The sequence below is a fragment of the Amblyomma mixtum genome, chromosome 2, assembly GCF_055824585.1.
Source record: "Amblyomma mixtum isolate Tamu chromosome 2, ASM5582458v1, whole genome shotgun sequence".
Classification (NCBI taxonomy): domain Eukaryota; kingdom Metazoa; phylum Arthropoda; class Arachnida; order Ixodida; family Ixodidae; genus Amblyomma; species Amblyomma mixtum.
Window position 1 is genome coordinate 199379032 of NC_143013.1, and position 9517 is coordinate 199388548.

The following is a 9517-nucleotide window of genomic DNA, read 5'->3' on the forward strand; positions in this document are numbered from 1 at the left end:
TCCACTGAGTACTCACGTTTTAAAGACTATTCACGTTTTACTAGCGTCACGGCGTTAAAAGCTCGTGCTGGTCTTGACAGCCTTTCCCATCGTCGTAAACTCTACCGATTAACTCTTTTTCACAAAATTTACCATCATCCTTTGCTTCACGAGGATTTCTTTCACTTACCCACAGCAGTGTTTCCACGCCGTGACCATCCTTTCAAGATCAAACGCATCACATGTTACACTTCAAGTTTTGCCAAATCATTCATACCCAAAACCATTATTGATTGGAACCGGCTGCCTTCCACAATCGCAACTGAAACTAACGCGACATCATTTCATTAACTTTTAAAAATTCAGAGCGATGTGTAGTTTTCTTCTAGTTCTGTTCTGTTCGCCGTAATGTGTTTGAGTTTCGCTTTTCGTTCTGTTTATTCCGATGTTTTTATTTTTGTTTTTTGTTTCTTTTTGTTTTTTTGCGTCTTGTTGTACCGCCACATTTCGATTGTTGCTGACTACCAGTTATTGCTCTTTTCTTGCTTCTTTTTTTGCCCTGTTACTCATGTTAAATGTCCCTTCTATGTATACAATTTGTAATTTTTACCACCCCCTATGTAATACCCTCGTGAAGAGGGCCTTTAGGGGTATCTTGAAATAAATAAATAAATAGATCCATTGCTCAGCTCTGTTGGTGCCCACAAGCATAAAGACACATGCTGCTTGCAAGCAATTTGTTTTTTACACACAGCCGACCTTGAATATTATAAATACGGATGTTCCGAATTATTGTCAATATCGAAGATATAGCTTTTTCTTTTGGAAATCGTGTCTAAAAGTATAGGAAAGTGGCGCAGAATATTGAACTCCACTTCTGCTCCCCATGGAATATGCATTGAAGGGCGCGCCATGCCCCCGCAAGTCATACTTCTACTTGCGGCTGTATTCGATCTTTTTTTCGAGTGCGCGGACAGCTCGGCTCCCCGGCATTGGGTATTGATTGACAGCGGAAGTGCAGTGAAATCGCGTGGCGATGTTACTGTGGTGTGTGCTTGATGGTGGCATTCAGTGCCACATCGCTGTCACGCCGTGCACCCACCCCAAATAATTAAAGCTTACTGGGACTCGACTGGCATGCTTCGCTGCCACGTGTGTAGAGAAACCAACAGTACCTTGAATATAACTACTTAATATTGTATCTAAAGTGTACTGCCAACCGGATTAGACATCTTATGATAGCGCCTGGATACTGCTTCCTTGCTCTTTGGTGCAGTGCATACAACACCTAAAGCAGAAGAGCCACAGAATCACTTCCAATTGGGCTCGAAGAGGATGCTCGCAATGTTTGTGCACTGAAAGGTCGTTGGGCGTGCTCATCCATATTTCAGCACTGCGAACTCTTACGTCGGCTAGTACGACATATGATCAGCGTGCATATTTAACATGTCATGATATAACGAAACTCCCCAGATCCTTTCAAGCCACATTTTTTCAATACCACGCAGTTCACTCTTTTTCATTGCGCTGAATAGTGCCCATTTGCACCCAGAAGGCTACGAGAATCTTGATAAGTTTAGAGCGCTGCTCCTAATCGCCCCTTCGTAAGTTCAGCCGCCTCGCAGCCATCGGTGCAACTGAGAAACTATAAATAAATAAATATCTACAAATAAACAGCAGCGCTACTGGGACTGGAGTCAGATGTGCCCCGAAGAAATCAACTTCGCTACGCTCTGCACGAGAGCAGTAGGCTACCGCGACAGCTTTTTCTTTATTGTTTGGAAATCAAACAATAATAAAGCGACCACATTTTTTACGTACGCATATACTATTCTGCGATCCAGATACACATTCGCATGTCTTCGTAAACTTAATTCCACCAGTACATCAAAGTTGCGGCAGAGATACACATTCGTCAGGAACCCGCAACTATTCAGGCGGCCTGTCTTGTGCAGCAAGAACCCCCCGCATCAAGGCGCACTGTTCACTAAGCAGAGAATTTGATAGACGATGTGGTCCTGCGTGTCGATTCATCATGCAGCTTTTGAGCAGGCTTGATCTCCGAAGCTCGGCTTTTTTGTGTGCTGTAGAATGTTAGAATATAGTTGGCCAGACAACTCTCAGGAAATAAAAATTAATAAAAGAATTGTAAGTACCACGGTTTCGTACTTTCTTAGGTGTTCCACGCTTGGGAAAAAGAGAAAAAATATTTGGAAGCCATTCTGTATAAAAGCGCTGGGTGTTGTATTCACGTGAGAAAGTTTAGTTATAATGTGTTTACAAATTTTTTGATCAGGTGTGATTTGCTATCCTTTTCGAACTCACATGGGGCCCCGCTTGATACGTAACTTTGCGGCCAAAAGAAGCTGGGAAAACATCTACCACAATAACAGCATATACCGTGAATTTCTTGAAAGAAATCAAAGATGATGGAGCGCATAACCGAGGCCATTTGAGGTGGAACGGAAAATGACCACATCCTCAGCTTCCGCCGCTTACCACACCAAGAGGAGCTTCTTTATCAGATATCTCATCATCATCATCATCAACCTGACTACGCCACCTGCAAGGCAAAGGCCTCTCCCATGTCCGTCCATTTAACCCTGCCCTTTGCCAGCTCCGGGCGCTGCATCTCTGCAAACTTCCCAATCTTATCCGCCCACCTAACATTCAGCACCCCCCTGCTACGCTTGCTTCTCTTGAAACCCACTTCATTATTTTTAATTACCAGCGATTAACTTTCCTTCGCATTACATGCCCTGCCCAAGGCATATTTATTCCTCTTCGTTTCGACTAAGATGTCATTAACGTGTCTTTGTTCCCTCACACACTCTTCACACTTCCGGTCTGTTAGCGTTACACCTATAATTTTTATTTCCATAGCTCGCTGCGTTGTCCTTAAACTGAACCCTTTTCCTTAGACTCTGCGTTTCTGCCCTATAGGTGAGTACCGGTATGATGCAGCTGTTGTATCCCTTTCCCTTAAGGAACATTCGTAAACTGCCATTAATGACCTGAACCCGCGATATGCGCGCCATTCCATTCTTACTCTTCTAGTCGTTTCCCACTTATAATCCAGGACAGCGGTCACTACGTGCCCTAAGTAGACATATTACTTTGCTACTTCCAACCCTCCGCTAGCAATTGTAAACTTCGTCGCTGTTCCGAGACTTGAACGTTGCTTTAGATTTCGGTTAATCGATTTTTAGAGACACGATTGTGCTCTGCCACTCAGTGATCATGCATTGCAGTTCATCTCCTGAGTGAGTAGCAAGGAAATCTCATCAATGAATCTCAGATTATTTAGGCATTCTCCATTAGCTCTTATCCACAACACTTCCCAATCGAGGCCTGGGAACACCTGCTATAAATAGGCGGTGAATAGCACTCGCGAGATCGAGTATCCCGTCCTTACACCGCTCCTTAACAGAAATTTATTGCAATACCCCGCTCAACAAGCTAAACAAGGCAAGAGATCAGATGGGCCGCATGGTCCGCAGAGTCTCGAACAAGAAAGGAGGATTGCGACGCAAAGACACTCTGCGGCTGGCCAATGTCTTTGCAACAAGCAGAATCCTATACTCGACAACCTATCTTCGCCTCAACAAACACGACCAGAAAACCATCCAGGTGATCACACGCAAAATGGCGAAGAAGGCCCTCTACCTCCCGATAACCACGTCTCACCTGAGACTCCAAGGTCTGGGTGTGACGAACTCCTTCGACGAACTAAGAGAAGCCGACCTCAAAGGTCAATACACGCGATTATCTAAGACATCGTCGGGACACCGCCTATTATCCCGTGTACACTTAGAACGCACGATTCTAACCAATAAGAGAGTAAGACTCGCAGGAGTGGCGTTACGCCTTGCACGTAAGACCACTCCCGATTAAAATGTCCAGGGACGACCACGAGGGTAGGCGCAGGGCCAGGGCAGAACCCTAACTCACCACTACGGAAGGAAATCCGGGATATACTACGTGTACGCGTCCGGCTGGCACCAAGTCGGGTGGTACACGGCGGTGGTGATCCACGAGTCCGAAACAGTGAACGGGCTTACCTTCAAAGCCCGAAACGTAACCCAAGCAGAGGAATTCGCCATCGCGTTAGCGGCAACACACTACAATTCCAAGACAATCATAAGCGACTCGCGAGGGGCCTGTCGGGACGTCCAACAGGGCTGGGTCCCGTACCTGGCCTACCGGCTACTGCAAAACAGCTCGTACGCAGGAGGTCCATCCCACCGCTTCATAGTCTGGGCTCCGGTCCACTCGGGGCTAGGAGGAAACGAGGCAGCAGACTCAGCCACCCGCACGCGCTCTAACCGGGCAACCTCGTCCCCCGCCTCCTCTGAAAAAGTAGCGGAAGCCACGCCTGCCTACACTTTCAGGGAAATAACTCACCTATACCAAGATAGACATAAACTGTACCCCCACCCGTGTAAAGGATTAACGAGAGCGGAAGAACGCCTATTCGTCCGCCTCGTCACGAACACCATGATGTGCCCGGCCTCCCTAAAGCACTTTGACCCTGCCTTCTCCGGGGAGTGCCCGCACTGTGGGGAGAGGTCCTCGGACCTCTACCACATGGTCTGGGCGTGCCCCTCCAACCCTGCCTTTACTTCCAACCGAAACCCCACCCGGGAGGACTGGGAGGCGACCCTACTCGCCTGTTCCGACCTGAAAGCCCAAAAGGCGATGGTCGAACGAGCAATGGCGGCAGCGGAAGCCACTGGGGTCCCGTACAAAGGACTCCACCTAGTGTTTGCGAGGGGAAAGACACTAAGCCAACCTTCACGTAACTCCCTCTTTTCACAGGAAATTCACGTTTTTACCACCAATACCGCAGCGGATGCTTACAAATGTCCGCAAAAACGAACAGCTTACCAATATCAGTCAAACGAAAAGCATAAACGGCTGCATCCTGCTACAAAGGTATCCTGGAGCCAAAGCTTGAAAGCTGACGGAAAGATAACAAATTGTACTCAGTGTTGCGATGCGTGCCATGAAAAGAAAAATGGCACAGGTAACGTCGACGGACAACAGAAAAGCAACGTAGACCAAGAACTGGAGTTAATCGGTCATAGACAATGAAATGGGCCTACAACAGAGAGGATCTCTTGGGAAAAAAAAGGAAACCAAAGGAAGGAAAACACACCCGCGAGTGGCAAACAGTTGAGTGTGGAAGTTAGGTAAAGTCTTTGTGTGGGGGAGGATGGGGGCTAGAGGAAATAATTAGCAGTAATCGGGATGAATAATATTATTTCTGTTTGTTCATACTGCAACTCTATCTAAAGCTATCGAAGAAATGGAGCTGAAAGATCAGAAGACAAACGTTTTCAAATACAAGGAAAACAAAGGTAAAATTGCCGACGATTACGATAGTTCCTAATGCGAAATTTGAGCGCACCACATCAGGTGTTTCAGCTTTTCGATAGATTGAGGCAAAGAATTCGAGCAAGACATGTGTGCACAATTACAGACAACTTGTTATATTTAACACATATTCCTTCTTCAAGAAACACTCCGCTAACAGTTCTTGATTGTCATGAAGGAAGCTTTGGGCTCGGAGAAAAAGATAAATATACGCTCACTTTGCTGCACCAATGCCTGGTTCTCAAATAAGAGATCTATGCAAGTATTTAGCGAGGTTGTCACAGCCGCTGGAGGCTTTACGAGCGAGAGGAAAGGGATGTTCTCCCACATGAGTTGTAAGGAATTCCTGTTTGTCTTTTATCTACATTAAACTCCCCACCTACCCTGCCATCTTGGCAGGTGGCCATTAATGGTTGATCGCGAGAATTTTCTCACCGTGGTCAGCGCTAACGCATACAGCCCACATCTGTCCCTCATCACCCCACGTACAGCCGGCCAAATCTTTAGCTGGCGCGCGCGACAGTCGCTTTTTCTGCGCTCCTGCATTTTGCATCGAAGAAAACTTGCTCAAACCTCAATATTAAGCAGTGGCTTAGTGAGCCTGTGCTTAGATTTGAAATTTTCGCAAGTTTGCTCCGTCATAAGCTGCAGGAGCACGGGAAACGCGGCCGCCACGCACACCAGCTAAAGATTTGGCCGGCTCTACATATAAGTGCGATTCAGGCGTCCACTGACCCTGGGAGCTAGTTATGTGCACTTCCTTCCCTCAAAACGATCGGAGTGTAAAACTTTATCGACGCCAACGCCAGTGAACACAATGAACGCCGACGGCCTATTCGCAACTTCCACAGACGGTGTCGCGGCCACGCGGCGATCGCTAGAAACGTCGAGCCGATGATCAACGCTGTGTGGTGTTGACTGCGAGAACTGAGAGCTCAAGGCGCTCGCGGCCCTCGTGCTGTTTTCTGCGTTTTGTGCTTCTTGTTTCCTTGGTATGTAATAGTGTGTAGAAATCAGCAAAACGGCATACAACAGCAACCGGATGTGCTCGGTACCTGAGTGTACGAATCGTGCTGAGAGGGGCAAGGTAAGCCTTCACGCGTTTCCTTCGGACCGGCGTAGGAGGAAGACATCGGCGACGAAGCTTCGAATTCGAGAACGCGTCACTGAAGCAATGACAGTATGCAGTGAACATTTCGCGCCGAATGACTTCTTCTGGGGCACAGTAGGTAAGCGTGCTTTTTGCGGCCTTTTTAACGGAAACCGTACTTCAGGAACGACGTACAGAGTCGATCATCTTGTACAGAGTGCTCGAGCGTGTTGCTACGGGGCAAATAAACTCAAATTTTATTAAATCTACTTCTCTAAGAGCTGTAAAGAATGACGAAGATAGTTACGAAGTGCATTCTCCTCTCCGTGAGTTCAAATATCACATTAAGTCAGCGACTGCTTCGAAATTTCACTTTATTGGCTCCGCAAAACACATATCGAGTGCTCTATACAAGTGTGATCGACTCTGTACTACGAACGTCACTAGCGTGCTAGCTGCAACGTATCGTTTCAAGAATACGTTTTAAGATCTGCTTGAGCGTACTACTCTTGTGCTTATTTTTGGCGCGGTCTGAAAGCGCCTCAGCAACGACGAACACTCAGAGAACGCGGTGTATGCTTAACACAGGTTGGTGTATTGAACTCTAGTGTTGAAAACGGAGCAGCGTATTTTTGTTGTTGTTGTTGTTGTTCGCAGCCTTTGTGCTGTCTTAGATGTCGCGGTTAATTCTATAATAGTTTTGCATGTCTGAAAAAAAAAACATGCGCGGTGGCAAAGACGTTTGCCACTATTACATGGAGCGCGATCCTAGCATGCTACGCGAGCAAATGTTTGTGTGGTCTTCCACGCAGTTAAAAAATTCGCGTATTTCCATTTCTCGGACAAGGAGTATGCTACTGATATACCTTCTGTTAACAGGAACATGGACTCCATCTAAAAGGCGTCTCAAGAAGGCGGCAATTCCTTCCAAGCACCTGCCCGTACGCATTCATGACCTTCAGAATGAAGGTGCTAATCAAGCATCGCGTGAAAGGGTGCTGCAAGCATCTGCAAGAGCTGCATCAAAAGGTATGTGCGGCTGCAAAGCCCCTTGCTGCGAGCAAGTCATTTTGTGTTTAACAGTAACTCCTTAAACTAAGCGTGAATAACGTCGGAGGAAAAGCTCCTCAATGTAGAGGTTGTTGTGCAAGATAACATGATAAGCTGGTAAATTATGTTTTGGAAATGTACCTTCTGCTTTAATCTAAAAAGTGTGCCCTACTCATTGCTTAACACGTGCATTTATTGAGCGCGCCAAAGAATAGTCAGTTCACTTCATTTACAAGTTGTTATCTCGCTGAATGAATTCGCAGGACTTGGCACCAGACAGCCAAATTGAAGGGGCTCCTGCACGCCAGCATCATCTGTGGCAGCGTCTCAAGAATGCACGGAGTGCTTACGACTCAAGTGCAGCATGCGTAAGTATAAACTTTCCTTGTTACTGGCTGTTAATCACTGCGATGGCTTAATGCTTAATGAACTGTCAACAGCAGCGCTACAAGTCAAGCAGGAAACAACCTGCCAGCCATAAGAGAGCCATTGTTTAAGCGTATAATTTGATTAGGCCAACATGGCTTCTTTTTTTCACAAATCGATAGTTGCTGTAGTGTAAAATTTCAGACTACTTTGATTTTGTGCATTAGGCATAAAAGAGTGCTTTGCAATTTATTTTCAATGCAAGATACATCAGAGGCCGCAAACAGTGCTCAAGCAGAAACTGAGGATGATACAGCAGCGCAGCATGCAGCTGAGGCTCTCATCAGCCTCGGTACAAGCCCTACTGAGATTGCAGAGCTGAAGAATGTGGCGGCTCAGGCAATCCTGCAGCTCGACCAAAACACTATTGGGTTCACTTCCACGGGTCTCCAAGTAGACACCAGTTCTGCTCCGACGAGAAAAGGTCTTCTTGACGTCTTGTTAACTAACAGAACTGTGCGGACATTTAGAGCAGTTGAAAATATTGATCTGCTACTTGCCATATCTGAGCAGGTTGCTAAAGTGGACTGTTTGAAGACTGAGAAAAGTGTGCTAGAGAGAGCTGACCTGGCTCTGGTGCGTCTGAAGACTTCCTTGTCCTTCTTATGCCTTTCAGTATTGTTTGGTACTTCTGAGGCCACTGTGCATCGGCACTTCTACGGGACCCTGCGCACCATGGCTGCTGTGCTTGAGGCGGCCATTCCTTGGGCGAGCAAGGAGCAAATCAGCCGCAATGAACCGAATTGTTTTTCAACCTACAGAGGTGTAAGAATAGTGCTGGACTGCTCAGAGGTAAAAGTAGAAAGTCTCACTGCGCATCGTGTCGAATACTTACCTACTCTCATTACTAAGGCAAGCACACACTCAAAGTAATGAAAGGAGTGTCTCGAGGTGGTTTAATCTCTTTTGAGGGTGACATTTTTGGGGGACGAGCATCTGACAAAGCGCAGAACACACCGATATTCTTGAAAAACTGCAACCATTTCACGATAACATTATGGTGGACAAAGGGTTTAATATTGAAGACAAATGCCATGCACTAGGAATTGGAGTGAAGCAGCCGCCGTTTCTGCGAAATCAGGCACAGTTTACTGCAGAGGAGGCTGCGAAGACAGTACAAATCACAACGGCAAAAGTTCATATTGAGCGTGCAATACAATGCTTAAAACTCTTCAGAATACTGAAGGGTCCCATCCCTTGGGAGATGTTGGCTGCAGCTGATGAAGCAGTGATTGTGACTGCTGGAATTGGTAATATATCTGCACCAATACTAGCAGACATAAGATTTCACAGTTCTATTTAATCCCTTATTTGTGTGAAACATGACTGTGGAGCATTATTTTAGGTCACTGAAAATTGTTGGTACACAAATATATGCATTTGATGCTAGTATGTGTCCACATTTTTGTTTGAAAAGATGAAAGCTTGCTGCTCATGTTGTACTCCAACTCTAGGTCCGTGAACCGAGCAGGCAGCTTTCATATTTCATTTCTAAACATAGTGCGACAATTCATGTTGGTGTAAAACTATGTACTCCGAGGCGTTTGTGTGTGTGTGTGTGTGTGTGTGTGTTTGTGTGTGTGTGCGTGCGCGCGC

General features: G+C 46.3%; 1 pseudogene; it reads left to right on the top strand.

Annotated features, from left to right (window-relative positions):
- Positions 1 to 8119: 8119 nt before the first annotated feature.
- Positions 8120 to 9224, top strand: LOC149362181 (uncharacterized; annotated as a pseudogene).
- The last annotated feature ends 293 nt before the right edge of the window (positions 9225 to 9517 follow it).